This window comes from Globicephala melas, chromosome 2 (assembly GCF_963455315.2).
Source record: "Globicephala melas chromosome 2, mGloMel1.2, whole genome shotgun sequence".
Classification (NCBI taxonomy): domain Eukaryota; kingdom Metazoa; phylum Chordata; class Mammalia; order Artiodactyla; family Delphinidae; genus Globicephala; species Globicephala melas.
The window spans coordinates 76,598,980-76,619,139 of NC_083315.2; the positions used below are offsets into that span (position 1 = coordinate 76,598,980).

The window sequence follows — 20,160 nt, forward strand, 5'->3', positions numbered from 1 at the left end:
GCAAGGAGTGATGGTGAGGAGGTGTGGTGGGAGGTGAGTTGATAGATGAGCTTGAGCCAGTCCTCCTGGGCCTGCATGACCTGGGTGTACGAGTGACCCAGCAAATCCCATGTGTTCTGATGAGACACAGAGGTCTTGAGAGCACAGAGGTGTGTCAGAGGGCTCTAGTTAAAACAAAGACACAGCTGCGTAGGACATTTGAGAAGGCCAGAGCTACAGATCTCAGAGCTAGATAGTACTTCATCTAAAAAACCACACCAGAAAACCTGTACTTCAGTGGTCACCAGTCTAGAGAACAGAAAATCCAGCCTCTCACTATCCACCCATGAAGATCCAGATAATCCCACCTCTGCTGCCACTGGTCATCTAAACTCTTATAGACCCCAAAATATACAGACACAATCTTGAAGGAGAACAAAGAGATGGAGAGAAAATTAGAAAGTCAACATTTTCCCTAAAGAAACTAAAGAGAGTTAACATAAAGGGGTTGTCTGAACTATTGAACTGAACTAAGTTTAACTGAATGGGATAAATGTAGGGTTACTTTCCCTAGTTTTCTATGGATGAGCAGATGAGTTATGGAGAAATAAAGAGGCTGCATTTTCTTTGCACATCTAAGCGCACAGTGAATGAACTTGTGACCCCACTACAAATATGTTTGGCTTCCTGCTAAGCCAGTTTGAACAGCAGTCCTATTCATAAGCTTTAGCAGAGGTGGAATATGTGATAGGGGTTGGGGTGAGGTTGCTAACCTGTTGTATTGAGCCTGGGAGCCAGCATCATGACAGAATTGGCCACTTAACTCATACATACTCTTTCTTCAAAGGCACTAGCCACCTCACATGGGAAGGTCATTTGCGGCTTATCTGGAAGGCAGTTTTTCTCTTATTACCTGCCTGGACACGGAGGAGGTTGTAGATACTCTAGCCTACTGGTCCAAGAGCTTTGAGATCAATGGGAGAGGGCCAGTCTGACAAATTATAGTGTCATTTTGCCTGTGCAGTGCCCTACTCATCTTCTTGTGCTGAATGAATCACATCTGGGATGAAGGAGGCCAGATCTACTTGGACAAAATCCTAATGAACTTATCTGGGTCTAACATCCCATCAATCCCTTGTCCATACAGTCCTCTGTGGGCTACAACACCACCTGCAGGCCAACTCTGAAAAGTACATGTCCAGAAAAATGGAAGAATTCTTGGACTGTATTCTGTAAAGCCAAGATATCTGCATTATGCTTCAAGTGTTTATGGTCCTAGAGTTAGAATCCCCATGGCTCAGCAAATATATTTAGCAATTCCTGGAATTTACTACAAAATTCATTACACCTTTCTTCTTCTTGGCTGTTGTAATAACTGACATTCTCCAAAGGAGAGGAGAGATTTTGTTTGTTTGTTTGTTTTGTTTTAATTTTGGTGCTCAGAGGCAGATGCCACCTTCCAATAAGCCTTGTTTAATTTTTCCAACTTTCCCCTAACCTACCTGACCTAGCCCAACCCACATGAATATCTCCAACCATACAGATGGGAGACATTAGACCCCAGGAGGACTCAAATTCAGCTCTATGCCTCCACATCTTGAGTTTTCCTTCTTTGGAAAATTGGCTTTTGGGAAAATTCAATTACCTATCCTCCTTGGGAACAAACCTCATTTGTCAAAGAGGCTAGAGGGGCTAAGTTAGATTCAGAAACTCAGTTTGCACCAAAGTCACCTTTTTCAAGCACTTTGGGTTTACCATTTCACACCCTGTCCTGGAAGCCGTAGAACCATGAGGGAAGACTCATCACCAGTCTTGGAAATCATCTGGATGGGAATTCTAAGGACATCCAGTCCTAGCTAATAGATAATCAGGCATAGACAGGGCCCACATGATTGGATTTTTATTGTCTCTAAGTGTAAGAGGAATAAAATGGTTTAAGTTTATATCCTGAGCTACTGGACTGTCTTGGTCCATTCTAGCTACTCTAACAAAATACCACAGACTGGTATCTTATACAACAGAAATTTATTGCTCACAGTTCTAGACCCTGAAAGTATGAGATCATGGTGCCAGCACGGTCACCTTCTAGTGAGAGCCTCTTTCTGGTTCATAGCCAGTGCCTTCTCACTGTATCCTCATGTGGTAGAAGAGGTTAGGGATCTCTCTGGACCTCTTTTATAAAGGCACTAAACCCATTCATGAGCGTTCTGTCCTCAAGACCTAAATACCTCCTAACAGGCCACACCTGCTAATACCATCAGCTTTGCGGTTTAGAATTTGACACATAAGATCAAGTTCTACTTTAAAATGTTCAACTTGAAATGCTTACTAGACAACTAATGGAAATGTCAGGTAGGTAACAGGATGTTTAAGTCTGGAGCTCAGGGGAAATGCCAGTGCTGAAGAATATGTAGATCTGGGAGTTACTGACAAGGAAATAGAAACGAAAGCCATGGACTGGATAAAGTCTCCTCTAAAATGAGTGAATGTATTTAAGAACAGAAGTGGCTTAAACAAATTTAAAAATTGGGAATAAGAGGAAGAAGCCAGTCAGGGATGTAGGAGGAAGACCGAGATGGTATGTTGACCGAGAAACCAAGTGGTTGACTGAGTCAAATGCTGCTGAGAGGTCAAGTGAGAGGAGGACTGGGGATTGTTCAGAGGATTTGGAGAGATGGAGCTCATTGGTGATCCTGAGAAGAATATCATCTGCACTAGAGTTGTAGCAAAGAAAACATGACTGGAGAAGACTGAAAAGAGACTATGAAGTGAGGAAGTGGACACGTTGAGTATTGACAACTCATTTTAGAAAAGGTGATGCAAGGGTACCTGAGAAGCATGTGTGGGAGTTGGAGGAGGGCATAGATTTTAGGGAGGACAGATTTATTTTAAGATAGGAGATATTATAGCATGTTTATATGCTGATGGGAATGTTCTAATAGAAAGGGGAAATGTGGAAATGCTGGAGAGAGTGGATGATGGAAAGCCTTTGAATAGGTAAGAGGGGATCCAGGGCTTAAGTTGTGAGTCTAAGAGGACCTACACTACAGGACAGTTCTTCTGTCATAAGAGGAGAAAAGGCAAAAATTAGTAAATGTGTTGATGGGAAACTGTCACAGCTGTCTTCTGGTTGCTCCTACTTTTTTAGTAAAAGTAGAGATGATGTCTGTTTCCACCAGTTCCCACTAGCCCAGCTTACTCAGACCCTGCTCTCAACCACAGATCGCCATCAATTTACCATGACAACTGAGTTGGAAGAATCCACTTATCACTCACAGACACAAAAAACAAACTTATGGTTACCTAAGGGGAAAGGGGGTTGGGGGGAGGGGTAAATTAGGAAACTGGGATTAACATATACACACTATTATATATAAAATAGATAACCAACAAGGACCTACTTTTAGCATAGGAAACTATACCCCATCTTATGTAATAACCTATAAGAGAAAAGAATCTGAAAAGAACATTTTATACATATATATACATACATATATACATATATATACATATATATATAAACTGAATCACTGTGCTGTACACCTGATACATGATATTGTAAATCAACTATACTTCAATAAAAAATTTAAAAAAAAGAAGAACCCACTTATCTTATGAAAGATTCTGGATTCCCATCAGTGTCACAGCCAGCTCTGGTATTTTGTCCATTAGAAAGGATACCAATTAGACAAACAAATACATGAAATTAGTCCATTTGAACTCAGAATCCACCTGAGCATGTTAAGGCTTTTCAGCTCCCCAAACTGGACAATACAACCTAGTGGAGTGTGAGGTGGAGGAGGAATAAGCCATGGTCAAAACGTTCACCACTGACAGGCTGAGGTTGCTGGCACCCTATAAAAAATCAAGAAAACAACCTTAAATGTTTTAAGTGCCTAACTTGCTTGTTGTCAGTGGTTTTCCCAGTTTGTCCTCATATTTGGATACTTTGGAATTAAGTGTTTTTTAATTCAGCCTCTCCCTAAGTTGCTTCCTCTTGAATCTCCACCTCTTTATCTCCAGTGAGCCTCAGCCATATCCTAGGCTCCCAGCTACCGTATCTCCTCCCTGCCTGGTCCCTGCTTCTTAGGGAGGAAGGTCCTTACACAAATGTGAGAACATGTAAAATAGATTTTAAAAGGATTAACTAATGTCACCATAAGCTGTCACTGATTAATCAAAGCAGCAGCAGCAATAGCAGAGCTTTCTGAGCAAGATTTTGCCATTTAATCTTTTTCATCCATCTTTAGCTCTGAAGGAGAAAAAAAAAAAAAAAAAAAGAAGCTGTCTAAAAGAACAACACATTCTCCCCTGTGAAAATGAGTGAAAGTACAGATGAATTAGGATTTAGAGAAGATGAGGCTAAGGAAGGTTGCTTCCCCATGGAAGACCACACACACACACAGACACACACAGACACAGACACACACACACACACACGCTTTGGTCACTACTACACATAGCAACTTAGCAACTACATTTATTGCAGCTTACAGATGAATGAATAGCAAATTTAAATGTCTTTTTGGCCAGTAAGAATTTTGTAGCAAAATAAAGAGGCCTATTAATATAAAAAAGAAAACATGCACAATTGTGCACAAATATCTTAATTTTGTCATCGAACTTTCTTCAGCCACACATTTGTGGAGAGGTGATTGGGCCTTGTAGTTGAATTAAAATATCTAAGTAAACGTACTTCTAACTAAATAAGAGTCAGGATGAATATTTATTTTCCTACATGATATGTGACTAAATAAATGAGGCTCCTTTTTTTTTTTTTTAAACAACTCTTAAATTGAAAGCCAGATATCTAGTTCGTCTTATGCAATGACTCAGAATGATTTGGGAACTTCTTGTTTGGAAGTACCTTCAGAGTTTTTTACAAGTAGGGTGACCAAACATCTCAGCTTGTCCAGGACTGATTCTTAAGATTCTGAGTATACTCTCTGAGGCTGGGTTAGAGTCCCAGGATTCTTTGGTTGAAAGGTATCTGTTTGAGCAAGCATCTTCCTGGGTGGAAGTCTTTTTACATCTTGTTGAATAGGGATATAGTCCCTGACCCTTGAATGGGAAATTCCTGGCTCTTTTGGAGGCCTCTAGCCTAAAAACTGGGTTAAAGTCCCAGGTTTCTTTGTTTACACGTTACCATTAGTTAAGAATACAGGAACCTCTCAGTAGACTGAAACCCCCTTCTCATACCGCTGCTGACTGTAAGCTCCACCACTATGGCACTAACTCTGTCCATTTCCTTTCTTGTTGGAATGATTTTACTAAGGATAATTTGGAACTTCAATGACCTCCCCAAACTGGTTCCTTTAAGACCTCTCCCTTACAATTGCTTCTGTTCCTCCTTCCTTCTTTTACTACCTTCAATCTTCCCTTCAGCTACCTTGAATCCTTTGATATGACTGCCTTCCCTCCCTCCTCCATCTCTCCGTCTTGCCTTCCCGCTTCAGCCCCCCATTTTCATACAGTCACTTGAACTTTAGGTCCCCTGTCTCCCACTGGGGACTCTCAAGAGACTCAGGGACCCTCAAAAAGAAACTACATATCAGGGTAAAAGAATATCTCATAAGCCTCCTCCACAAATATTGGTAAAAAGCATTAGCCCTCATATTGAGCAGGTAAGCTTAACTTGTTCCATCTGTAAGAAATACAATTGGGGTAAAAATATAAAGTGGAGCAAAGACAAGAGCCAACTATTTTATATAAACCACTGAGTTTTATATTACTAAGTTTACCTGACTCATGGCTAAAATTTTAGAAGGAAAGCTCTAAGGTCTGTATTTGCATCTGTCTGTATGTTTATGTATGCATGTTTGTATATGTATGTTTTATATATATATATATATATATGTGATATTTTTCTATTTCTAGATGGTATTACCAAAGTAATTTATAAAATCACATAAAAGAGCTCTATTCTGATTGGCTTAGAGATAAGTAAGTGATTATATAAATTAAATATTTCTAAAATTCCCAGAAATATAGAAACTAACCCAAATGCTTTTCAAGTTTATGCAATTTGGAAAAATCTTAGATAAATAAGACTAGTTTAATATCATTGGTTTAATAAGAACAGCTATGTCTTCTGAGTTATCAACATTAAGTTTAACAACAGTATATATTTTGCATTTAGCTCTTTTTAGGTATGTTTGCTTTTGTGATTTTTTTTGATACTTGTCTAACATGCACGTACTGTGAAAATAGTTAACAGGGAAATAGCTTGAGATGATGTCCTGCTTTGTTTAATGTTATAACGTATGTCCCTAAAAATAGTTTCCAAAATCTTTGTGGTAACTTGCAACCTTAGAGTTGTACTAAGTTAAGTAATAGATATTCTTTGAATATCTATATCACTTTCTAAGTGAGGAGAAACTACTAAACCTTAAATTACTAAGCACAAGTTTATCTACTTTTGGCTTCTTATTTTTGTATGGTACAGAGAGACTAAATATATTTAAGTTTGTTAATAAACATCTTTTTGACACGTTGAAAAATTGTATTATCAGGAAACATATACCTATAAAAATTAGATGGTATATTCATAAAATTTGCTAGTCTGCTGCAGAATGCTGGTATAAGACACAATTCACAATTGTTTACTTTGTATTTTCTTTGTTTAAAAAAGGCTACTGATTGTTAAAAATTATAATCAATGTATGTAAATGAAACTACTAGAAACAATAAGGGTCAAGGGAAACAACTTTGTATGAAAAGTATGCAAGGAAAGTAGATTGTATTTTTGATAAGGAAAAGTATTCAAGGTATGTAGGATAGGTGTTTGTTACTGGAATAAGATAGTAATTATGCCCTAAAGTGAAAGAGGAAAATATAGGACAAAAACTGAATGGATATTAAAAAGTTGTGGAAGGTTTGCAGGAAAGGAATTTTGGAAAAGGAATCTTATCTCATGTGGTCAAAGTTGGTTAAGACTGGATAGATTTATTTATAGGGTTTTTTTAAAAAAAAACAAAACAAACTTTAGTATCAAAAGTACACTGATGCATAGCTAGAATTTGGTTTTCTCTCTGTTGAAATAACAAAGTTTTTTTTTTTTGATTTTTGGTCACTCTTAAGAAGAGATTGTAAAAGGTTTTTCTTTACCTTTTAAGTAATCCCCCTAGGAAACAGAGATATGGTGTCTTATCAGAATAATTAACTATGCTTTATGTTAACCTTTATCGTGTCCTTAATTATTTAAGAGAACCAAATCTTCTTACTTTTAAAAGAGCTAACTCTTTTTTTTAAAAAAATAGTCCTGTTATCTCCTCTATTTACTTTTGAATTCTTTTATCATCATTTTGGTTAAATAGGTAGCTAACCATAACCTGGGATTGTATTTAGCCAAATATTCAAACCTTTTGACATTTTGGACAATTTTGCCTTCTCAGAATCAAATCCTAAGTGAAAGTTTGATTTTGAACTGACCCTGAGATTTCTCAGATGGCTTTTGGAAAATCTGAAAGGATTTTTTTCTTTCATCTTGTAAAAAGAGAGATGCCAAAAAGCAATTTGTTTTATTTGATTTGTTCTGTTGCACGAAAAGCATTGTCAAATAAGAGATGCTTTAACCTTCTCTAGGTTATATTTGCATGGATAAAATGTTGTTAATGTAAGTATTTAAGATATTGCATGAAATTTGTCAATACCCTCACTGTCTATGATATGTTCTGGTATAATGTTATCAGTCATAATTCCAGTTATTATGTTTTATGCCATAGAAATACCAAATTCCCTTGTCAATTGCATCATTTTTGTAGTGAACTGTTATCAGAGCTTTAACCACGGCCATTTTAAGTTTTTGTCAGCAACAGATAGTTTTTGTTTTACTCTGATTCTTCTCTGAAAGCATTGGCAATCGGCTATAGGCCAGAGTGCTTCATCTTCAGCAAGAAGGGATTGTCTCTGAGACCCATGGAAAGGACTGGCTATGACAGGTCTCTGAGATACAGGCTTTTGATGGCATTGTTTAAATAACTTTGAGACCATACCATTCAACTAAGAAAGGATTTCCAGAACTCAAGTAAAGAATCTGATGGGTGCATAAAACTGCTAACCCAAGACCAAGCAGAATGAGAACTGATTGCATGAGACTGAATGAACTGATGGAGGATGATTATAGCCTTTGTTTGGAATATTGCTGCTGGATTTAAGGAACCTCTTTCCCTTTTCTCTTAAGTTATCACTCACAACAATTTAGAAGATAATACTTTTATAAACAGAAGTGAAACATTTATCTTTTTCCCTGCCTGATCCCTCCAGACTTCAGAAACTCTTATTGAGAATTCTCATTTTAATGGCAATATAATTATTTGCCTAAGTTCAGTAAGAGTCTGTCCTCCTTGAACAGAATTTACTTGGAAACATTGGTTATATAACAAAGGCTTTTACTGGAATGTCATATTTGAGAATATTGTACCTAGAATCATATACAAACAGATAATTTTAAGGAACTCAGGCTGACTTTATGGAGCCAATGCTTACAAAGCTCTTTTGAGAAAACTGGGCTGGTAGCTAGTTTGCAGGGTTCCAAGCCTTACAGATGAATAAGGAAGGTTGCTTCCTGGCAAGCCCAGGAAGCTTAGGTTATTTTGGGGACCTAGAGAAAAGAGAAGTTTACCCAAATCTATAGGTTCTACAGGTAATACCCGGTGGCAAGTTCTTGGCTTGGCTTCCTACCCTTGAAAGGCTTTTAAAAATCTAATTTGAGATTACTTTTGAAGAGTTCCAGCAAAGCAAACTTTCAAAGGTCTTTGTGGTCAATTACTGTTGTTGCTGCACTTATGTAAATAATAGACCAAATCTAATGAGACCAGACTTAAGAATAATGAAAAAAAGCATGGGTGTAAAGAGAAATTTTATGTCAGTGGAAAACTATAGCATACCCTTGTGGGTTCTGACTCTAGTCCTGTTCATTATCTTTCAGGTTTTGTTATCTACTTGTAAATTGGACTGAATCCTGCCACCTTGCACATTTTGTCAGTCCTTACCAAATTCTAGATTCTTATAGTTTCCTCCAGTCTCTGGCTGCAACTCTTCAAATTAACGTTTCCAACTGTTCTCCCACTTTCCCAACTTGGTGTCACTGAGAACCAAAAACCTGTTTGCCCAGTTCCTTACTGGAACTCTAGGTTGTCTCGCAAGCTGAAATTGGATGACAGGCAACCTTCATGCCTGGAGCTGCTGCTGTGTAGGCCACTCAGGAAGTTTACTGAAAGTTCCACATCTTCCATGCTCTGCTCTGGGAAATAATCATGACTGTGACACTGATTTCTGTGCCATCACCAAAGATATTCAAACTGGAAACCAGGAAGTTTGTCAGGTTGCCACTATTGTTCTCACTATACCATCTAAAGACGCTTCAAGCCCAACGTTTAGAAATCTTCTCAACTGGCTTCCCTCTGGACTCAGAAACTGCTTTTATAGTTTGTTCCAACCTTTAAATCTTTGCTTTTCTTTTTATTTTCATAGAAATTCTCCTTATTAAATGCCTGATGATTTACACTATCCAGCAAATATACTCTACTACCAAGTCCCAACAGATGGTTCAGTTTGTTCTTAATGAACAAAAGGAGACTGAACGAGTAATGGACTTATATTGTTCAGAGAAAAAAGAAAATTGTTTCTTCTTTCCCTGAACAAGAAGAGGGGCTGACAAACTCTCAGGCCATCGTCACAGCCTTGTCTTGTCTTTGCCATGTGTAGTCCAGTTTTAACAAGAATGCTGCTGAATAAGTTTAGTCAAGGTCCCCCCCACTCTTACTATCTGATCCCTCTCAATACATGGTCAGGTCCCTCACCCCTCACATTTGATGTATGAGTCCTTCACCTGCCTTTTGCAGGAAACCCGTGAAAAAGTCATCCCTTTATTCTTGATGTCTCCTCTTAGTAATTTTCAATCCACTGACCCCCTCACTTTGCTCGTTGACTGTAATTTGCCACTTGTCCTGTTGTATTGGGAGTTGAGCCCTGTCTCTCTCTCCTGTTGCAATAGAGTCAGCTCCTAGTACAATAGTCTTGAATAAAGTCTTCTTTGCTGTTTTAAGATGTGTCAAAATAATTTTTTTCTTTAACAGACACATCAGGCAAAAGGGGTTTCTTAAATCAGTAAATAAGCCACGAGAAACATTAGAATCAGCATCTCCTCTTTACAGGTCATTTTGTCCTATCTCCCACCCAGTTTTGGAATCCCTCAAACCTCAACTTGTAGCTCAGCATATTATCCCTTCCCCTTACTTTTGGCTGCTTAACACTTTTCATGGTAATCACTAATTCATCACATGGAACTGAATAAGAACCATTTAACATGATTATCTTCTCCATTAAAGCTGTCATCATAATTAGAGCTGCAGTGAACTGTTTGCCAGGATTATAACTTCTGCCAAGAAAAACTTGGGTGTCATTTTAGAAAAATTCTTAGGTGGGGGAGGAGATCAGGACCATCTGTGTCGGGATCCAAAGTGGAATAATGAGAAATAAAGCCCCTCTCCCCTGCTATCTACCAAACTCTGCCCAGCCCTCCAACTGGACCTTGCCAAAGACTTTAGAATGAATCAGCTTTCAAGGTAGTCTGAGGAGCACACCCTCTCAGGGAATGAGCCTTGGAAAAGTCATGTTTAAGAAGAGAAAAAAGGGGCTTCCCCGGTGGTGCAGTGGTTAAGAATCTGCCTGCCAATGCAGGCGGCACAGGTTCGAGCCCTGGTCGGGGAAGATCCCACATGCTGCGCAGCAGTTAAGCCCGTGCACCACAACTACTGAGCTTGTGCTCTAGAGCCCGCGAGCCACAACTACTGAGCCCCTGTGCCACAGCCACTGAAGCCTGCGCGCCTAGAGCCTGTGCTCCACAACAAGAGAAGCCACTGCAATGAGAAGCCCGTGCACCGCAACGAAGAGTAGCCCCTGCTTGCTTCAACTAGAGAAAGCCCGCGCGCAGCAACGAAGACCCAATGCAGCCAAAAATAAATAAATACATTTATTTAAAAAAAATGAAGAGAAAAAAGGCAGCAGCAATAGGCCTTCATGCATAACGCTTCCTAAAAGTTGTTCCACATGGTTTTGTTTGCCACCCCATGGTTTCCAGGGCAACCACCTAAGCCAAGACGGAAGAGAAGGAGACATGAGGCTACAATGGGACCACCCACTGCAATTGTCATTTCATTCTGACGGCAAGAACCTTTATGTCGATTCAAAGTGTTTGTCAGGCCTCTTGCTATGAATCCCTGGAATAACATTTTGCCCGGATGGAAGTGTGTCACAGGCTGCTGCTCCCACATCCCCCCATACTGAGGTGTTTTTAAGTGGAACCAAATATCCCAGGGGAATTTTCTCTGCACTACTAGCATTGTCACACATTTTTGGGTTACACACTGTAAATTATAGATAAAATACATTATGTTAATTTCTCCTGCATATCTTCTAGTTATTTTTAGGAAAAGCGTCTTTGCAATTCAGCTTCTCAGGTAAATGTTTCACATGAAGAGAAAAATGACACCAAGGCATAAGGATGCTCAAGGCTGAGACTGAAGCCACATCATAGTTTGGCACTTTGCAATGAGCATGTGTCCAGCATGGATTTTAGTTGCAGATGGTGGAAGAAGTTCTTTACCAGGCATCATTAGACTTGGGTGTGCCTTCTGTCTCTGCAACTTTTTGGATATGTGACTTTGAAGGAATTTATTTCATTTCTGTAAGTCTTCGTTTCATCACCTATGAAATGAGAAATGTTCAGCGAGACCTCTCAGGTGCTTCTACTTCTCACACTCTGCTAAACTGGGGGAAATGCCCTCAAATCTCATAAAGCACATTATATTGAGTGTCTTTAAAAAGAATGAATGAGGTCAACCTGTGAACGTTAAAATATTCAGCAGCACCGAAACCCTTCAAACTTTATGATCTCTTACTGCACTGGGGTTGTTGATTTTTCACTTGCTGTGCTGGATATCTCCCATTTGCTCCTCAGATCAACTGCCCATTGTTCTCCACCCTGGGAGGTTGTCCTACAAAGACTACAACACAGGGTCTTGTCCTCTGACTTCTAGGTGGGTTCAGCCACTGGGCAGGCGATTGAAAGGAGGGCAGAGTGTGAGGTTTTGCCCCCTCCATTCTCCCTGCCTGTGAGAGGTTGCCGTGAACTAGCTGCATCCCTCACCAAAGGTCACAGCTCCTGGAAGGCACCCTCTCTACATCACTGTCTCCAGTTTTCCATAATGGCTCTTAGTCAGTTCGGGCTGTGATAACAAAGTGCCATAGACTGGGTGGCTTATAAACAATATAAATTTTTTTTTTTTTTTTTTGCGGTACGCGGGCCTCTCACTGTTGCGGCCTCTCCTGTTGCGGAGCACAGGCTCCGGACACGCAGGCTCAGCGGCCATGACTCACGGGCCCAGCCGCTCCGCGGCATGTGGGATCTTCCCGGACCGGGGCACGAACCTGTGTCCCCTGCATCGGCAGGTGGACTCTCAACCACTGCGCCACCAGGGAAGCCCTAAACAATATAAATTTATTTCTCACATTTTAAGGGCTGGAAGTTAGATCAGGGTGTAGGTTGATTCCATGTCTGATGAGAGCCCACTTTCTGATTATAGACTGCCGACTTTTTGCTGTATGCTCATGTGATGGAAAAAGGGCTTAGAGAGGTCTCTGTGGTCTCTTTTATTAGGGTGCCAATCCCATTCATGGGGGCTCCACCCTCATGATCTAATTACCTCCCAAAGGGCCCACCTGCTAATACAATCACGCTGGGGGTTGGAATTTCAACATATGAATTTTTGGGAAACATAAACAGTTCATAACAGGCTCCTTCTTGCTACTTCAGGTCTAGGGGTACTGCATAACCCCTCTGGTTCTCTATGCTCTGTGCATATCTTTAAAAATTGGTCTTTATTCAAGTCTCCCCAAATGATGCAGTTTGAATGAGCCATCTATTGCTTGTCTGTACCCTGATACACTCAGTTTCTTGAGATACAAATGTGGCAAGATTGGAAAGGCCATGGTACTTATTATTTCTATGTATCAATTTTCCTCGAATATATACTTTTCCCCCTTAATTGTGACTCAGAAAATATAAGAATCTCTATGCAGTGCTGCTTGGTAATATAGTACTTGATCTCTGTACATGCTTGTATTAGACAGGAGTCAGAAGCAAATAGAAACTAGCCTAGTGGTTTAAGCAGGAAAGGATTAGATGCGGGGAATCAGATGCTCACAGTTAGAAGGGATGAGGAGTGGGCTCTAGGCTGGGCCTCCAGGGATGACTTCCCGAATACCACCCAGAGCTGACCTGTTTGTTTAGAGAACTATCTCTGCAACAGTCTGGAAGCTGGGGAATCAAGAAGCCTGTGTGCCACCTGCCAGCTCCAAGATAACACTACTTTTGCCGTAATTCAGGAATCAGAAAGTTGTAACCCCAATTGTTGGCCCCAAACCATATGTACCTGATTTGTACCATCAGAATGAAGGCCTTCCTTCCTTCCTACTTGACTCAGTTCTAAATTTGCTTTTCACACGTGTGTCTAATCTGCGGAACCTAAATCATATTCCTAGTTGCAAATGAGTCTGGGAAATGTCATTTTTAGCTTTTCAGCCTCTGTAGTATGGGCAGGCACACTAGAAGGAGATTGGGATGAATTCTGAGCAAGTCAACCTATCTGTCACAAGATTATTTCTGAAAGCATGTTTCAAGTAGCATACGAAAAAACATGAACTTTGGAGATTAAAAAAAACAAAGAGAGAGACTAGAACTCGAATCTCTGCTCTAGGATTTACTAGCTGTGTGACCTTGGGCAGGATGCACTTATTACTGGACCTATTTTGCATCTGTATAATGGGCACAATAATGCCTACCTCACAGAATTGTCATTCGTTTATCCATATAAAAGATTTTTACTGATTGTTATATTAGCACCAGAAGTTTTAGTTGGTGGTGACAAATCTAATTGATTGGTTAAGCAGAAAAGAAATGTATTAAAGGATATTTGGTAGGTCGCAGAATTGCCAGATGGGCTTGAGAGCCAGGTTCAAGGCTGAACTTCCAGGACACCACCACTAGCCTGAGGACACCGCTACTGCCTCCACACCCCACTCCTGGAATTCAGTGCTACATTTTATACTGCCAGCAGGAACTTAACTTTACTGTTGCAGATGCTGCTGCCAGCTCTGTTACCAGAAACTTAACAGTGCCACCTCCGAAGGCCAAGTGGCAGTTGTGCTCCTGTCACTGGCAAAAATGGATTCCATGTGGCATTTCTCCCTCAGATTGGTCTCTTCTCAAAGGAAGTTTTACAAGGGTGACAGATGTTGCCTGGGTCACATGCTTGCTTGTGCTCAACTTCAAGGGAGACTAGGGAAGCATGATTTCTGACTTTTAACTTGGGGAGGAAGGAAACTCTCTATCCAAAGGGAGAGTGTTCACAAAGTGCTGAGCCCCAGGCAAATGCCCACTTACTTCCTCCAAATGGCTAAGCAAAAGGGCTCTCATTCTCACTCTGCTTTTCTCTGCCCAAGCACCATTCTCCCCAAAATGGTGGCATGCTGGTTCCTGAGAGCTACAAATTTACATACTATCATCCACGCAGTTCCTGTGTAAAGGCTGTGTCTCTTTCCCAATGATTCCATCAGAAATCTGTGGTTGAATTTATTGTTTTAACTTGGATTGCATGAGCTTTCCTAAATCATTCACTGAGTGAGGGAGATGGAATAAATTAACACACTAGGTTTGTGTTACATGCCAAGTGAACTGGAGAAGTACAGGTTCAGCCCTTCTAGAACTGTTTGGCTCAAGCACTGGGTAAGAAGTGTTTTATAAGGGAAAATTGGGATGCAGGGCAGGCAAAAACAATTGCTTTCCACTATAATCTTCCTGACAGTTCAATATCCATACACACACTCTTTCTCTAATGCATGCAGTGTCATGTGTTCCCACCCACAATAGTGCAGCTCTTCCACGTACACCTCAAAACTCCCTTCCTACACAGGCTCTATGTCAGTTACTGAATCCAGCTGTAGGGTTTCTCAGCAGTGTGCATTTGATGTTTAATTTCACTAGGCTGAGGTATTCCCAGATAGCTGGTAAAACATTACTTCTGGGCGTATCTGATGAGGATCTCAAGGGTGCCTCTATTTAAAAAGGACTTCTAAGAATCTTATAGGTGCTGTCCCTCGGGAGCCTAATAGGAAGACCAAAGTTAAAGGAGGGCTTATCTCGAGACTTTTGGGTATAGATTTTGTTTAATGGAGTGGATTATAAATTGATTCATGAAAAAATCCACAAAGGTTTTAAAAGAATTATGTCAACTTGGACTGAAAGAGATAGTGATGATACAAAACTGAAAGAGCTCTTTGGATCCCCAAATTTCTGTGGGCAGAAGCAGGCTGGGAAAATTACTCAGCTGCTACTGTGGGCTATTTTCTATGGAAAATGAAGAGGTCAAGAATATGGAGAATAGAGCCAAGAGCCATGGTGAATCATTCCTGGACAGTAGGACTGATCCTTTAATCAAGGAACTGGCAACATATATCCAGCTGGATTTTAGTATTGCTATAGACCAATGACTCCTGTGAACTTCATTTCCCCCCTTTTTGAATGGCAGTGTCCATGGCAGTTAGTTTGCAACCTATCCCATCACTGTGTGTTGGGAATGTGCGGAAGAGCTATTTTGTCTCTTTAGTTCACAGGTCTATGATAAAAAGGAACTATTCCTAGGGTGCTGTATTGGAGGACACATATCCAAGGAGACTTAACTTTACTTACACCTAATCTAAATGACAGTATTTTCCCCTTCCCCCAGGCACCCGCATAGTGCCTGACATATAGAAAATGCTTAGAAGATATTTGGTAAATGATTGCATGAATAAAAGAATATGTTATTCATCCTACTGGAAAAATAGACATCATGATTAGGAAAAATAATTATTAACTGGCATAATGATAGATGTATAGAATTGAGAGTTCAGAAATAAGCCCATACATTCATGGACAATTGACTTTTGACAAGGGTGCCAAGACAAATCAACAGGGGTAATAAGAACAGTGTCTTCAAGAAATGGTTCCGAGAGGGCTTCCCTGGTGGCACAGTGGTTGAGAGTCCACCTGCCGATGCAGGGGACACGGGTTCGTGCCCCGGTCCGGGAAGATCCCACATGCCGCGGAGCAGCTGGGCCCGTGAGCTATGGCTGCTGAGCCTGTGCGTCCGGAGCCTGTGCTCTGCAACGGGAGAGGCCACAATAGTGAGAGGCCCGCATACCGCAAAAAAAAAAAAAAAAAGAAAAAAAAAAGAAAAGAAATGGTTCTGAGAGAACTGGATATCCATTTACAAAAGAATGAAGTTGTACCCCTATCTCATACCATATACAAACATTAACTCAAAATGAACCAAAGACCTAAATGTAAGAGTTAAAACTGTGAAACTTTTGGAAGGAAAGATAGGTATAAGTCTTTGTGACCTTAGAGCAGACAAAGGTGTCTTAGATATGACACCAAAAGCACAAGCAACCAAAGAAAAAAAGAAAAATTGAACTTCATCAAAGTTAAATATTTTTATGCTTTGTAGGACACTATCAAGAAAGTGAAAAGACAACTCCAAGCATTGGAGAAAATATTTGTCCTCCTCCACAAACCTCTTCTACTGTCAATTCTAAATTCCCCTAATGCTTAACTATTACCTCTACTTGTTTCAGTGGCTAACCTGATGGTATGAATAAAACCCACATTCCTGAGGGATCGGAGTCACACATTTGGCTTTGATTACTAGTTCATGAAGGTGACAAAATGTAAAACATATGGGTAATATAAAAGGAGCTTTTAAGGGCTTATATTGTGAGATAAGACAAGGGTCAGCAATCTATGGCCTATGGGCCAAACTCAGCATACCACATGTTTTTGTAAATAAAGTTTTATTGGAAACAGCCACACTCATTCATTTACGTATTTTCTATGGCTATTTTCATGCAATCACAGTAGAGTTGAGTGGTTGACAGAGAGACCCTATTGCCTGCAAAGCCTAAAATATTTACTATGTGGTCCTTTCCAGAAAAAATTTGATGACCCCTGCTCTAAGGCAATTCTTGTCAATAGGAAGTGGTATGTTAGTGAAATGCTCAGAAGAATATCATTCCAAATGCTCCCTTTACCTTGCCTCTTGGCCTCTTCTTATTAATTCCATACTTTGAGAGACCTCTCAGCTTTCAAAGCATTCAAGATCTGCTGGGAAAATAATTGTGGCAGAGTCTGATAGTTCTCAAGTACACATTCTCCTCTTTTTCACTAAGAGAACAGTTGAAGTTTATCTAGGCATATGGCTGCCAAAAATAAAGATCGCAGTTCTCAGCTTCCTTTGCAGCCAGGCATGGTCATATGACTAAGTTATTGTCAATGAGATGTCACTTCCAGAGACTATCCCAAAGTAAAGGTTATCCCCCTTGGGTTGTATTTTCTACATCTTGCTGGTAGGAATGTAGATGCAATGACCATGTATCCAGCAGCCACCTTGAACCATGCCTGTGCAGTCATATCCTCGTGTTGATAAAGAAGAAAGCTAGAAGGAACCTGGTCCCTACCAGTTAGACATTTTATGTGAGAGAATAACATCTTGAATGTTAAATGCCCACTGAAACTGGGTTTTCTGTCTCATGCTACACCACCTAATTCTTACAGATACAATATTATAGACAGTAGAATTATGGCTCTCTGAGGGCATAGAGCTTGTCTGTTTGAGTCATGGCTACATCTCCATCATTTGAAATGATGCTTGGTGCATAGCAGATACTCAATAAATATTTATTGAAAGGAACATATGAGTAAAATATTATAATGAAGGAGAATGAAGAACCAATACAAATTACTGAGAACAGCACTTCCCACGTCTAGAGAATTAGTTTTAAATTGTGGTTAAATATACATAACATAAAATTTACCATCTTAGCCATTTAAAACATTATGGTAAAATACACATAACATAAAAATTTCCATCTTAACTATTTTTAAGTGTACAGTTCCTTGGTACTAACTACATTCACATTGCACAACGATCTATAAAACTTTTCTTACCTTAATAGCTAAAACTCTGTACCCATTAAATAATAACACCCCATTCTCCCCTCCCCTCAGCCCCTGGCAACCATTATTCAACTTCCTCTCTCTATGGATTTGACTATTCTGTGTACCTCAGATAAGTGGAATCATACAATATTTGTCCTTTTTTGACTGGCTTATTTCATTATTAGCATAATGACCTCAAGTTTCATCCATGTTGTATCATATGTTAGAATTGCATTCATTTTTAGGGATGAATGATATTCCCTTGTGTGTATATACCACATTTTGTTTATCCTTTCATTGTCCATGGATGTTTGGGTGGCTTCCACCTTTTGGCTGCTATTATGTGAGTAATGCTGCTATGAACACAAATATACAGAGAACGTTTTTAAATTTTCAGATTTCTTAGATTTTCTGACTTACTGAGTCAAAATCTTAGAAGTGGGAGAAGAGGAGTGAGGAGCCGTTTGGAAGATGTATTTTAAAATGTTTTTGGGTGATTTCAAATATAGACAGTGTAGTCCTTGGATTGACAATTGGGAGCCACTGATGCCACACAATAAGTATACTAGTCTAGAAGTACCAGAACCACCCAGAATAATAAGGTTATAAGATGTGAGTTCAGCATGTTGTTTGAGAAGGAAAGACATTTCAGGTTGAAGAAAAAATAAATTTAGAGATATAAGCATTATGACTTTACTTTTCTAGGTGTCCTTAATTATGGAATCATAGCTCATTAATAGTCCAAACTGAGTCATGGTGATATATTTTCGTTCAATCATTATTGAAAATAGCAACAACAAAGTATTTTTCCATTAAGTATATAGTAAATTTTGTTATATTTGTGAAACTCTCATTAGAGCAACAATGTTTTCAGCTTAACTTCCCCATGCACACCGAATTGTTTCTCTGGTGTGAAGATGGAACACTAGGAAAGAAAAATTGATACAGAAATAAGACCGCTTAAAACTGAAATTCATCTAAAATTGTCTTTTGACCATGATGAAGGACTGTACAATTTGTAGTATGACAAAATCACTCCAAATTCTTTTTTCCAATAGCTGAGAGAAAATCTGTGTGTTGAGATTTGATACAACATTGAAATGGAATTGCAAACATTTATCAGTTTCTTTGTTGCGACCTTAAACTAGCGGAGGAACTTTGCCAGAAATCCTGCTTTTTCCCAAATCATTGCATCTACTTCTAAATCAATACATTGGTCGTATTCTGCCCCCTTTGGTTGAGTTACATTAAAAACAAATTTATCCTTCAACCTTTCACCCTACCAGGATATTAACTCAGCTATTTAACTTATTCTTTAGATAAAATAGTATGTGTTCTGATATATATGTTTTAAAATTATTTTCACTTTGTAAATTGCTTGGATATAGCCAGTAAAATTCCTCCCACCATGGCTTTATAATACATTTTATTAACTTATTTCATTTTGTAAGTGAACAAGTGATATTCAGTGTGACTTTCTGCTTCTTTTCAAATGCAATTCTAGTTATTTGATAAAGTGTCATGTTAAATGAAACTTATTATGCTAAGTGAATGTCTTCCTCTCATTGACTTCTTTAATTCATTAGTTCATTCAACAACAACAAAAATAATAAAGCACTCAGTATGTGTCAGGAACTTCAATCAGTGTGTGGAAAGAGACAGTTTCTCACATGTAGCTTATAGTTAAGTGAGAGAGACAGACTTTCATGATAGAATCTCACAAATAAATGTACAATTTCTATACTTATAAGCTATAAAACTGAATCGTCATTGTGCTTTGTGAGTGAATAACAAGGATCCAGTCTGTTTGATGACTCATGGAAGGGATTTGAGCTGAGAATTAAAGGATAAGTGGGATAAGAAGCATAATATTGGGTGTGTGGGAGGCCAAGAGGGTTTCAGGAAGAGAGAACGACATGAACAGTGGTTAAAGTTTGGCCTCTGTGGCTTGAACTCAGGGAGCAAATGCAAATGTGCTTCAAGTTGTATGAAGGACTTTTGCCTTTGTTTCATGTGCAATGATACATTAGCTTGGATGGATATTAACTACGAATCTTTCAGCTACATGCAATGAGAAACCCAGTCCAGCCTGCCTTAAGTCAAAAAAGAAAAAAAAAAGAGTCATTGGTTTATGTAATAGTGAA

General features: G+C 39.3%; 1 protein-coding gene across 2 annotated transcripts in view; it reads left to right on the forward strand.

Annotated features, from left to right (window-relative positions):
• Nucleotides 1-20,160, forward strand: part of ZNF280D (zinc finger protein 280D) — a 291,340-nt gene that overhangs the window by 58,935 nt on the left and 212,245 nt on the right. The window lies entirely within an intron of this gene.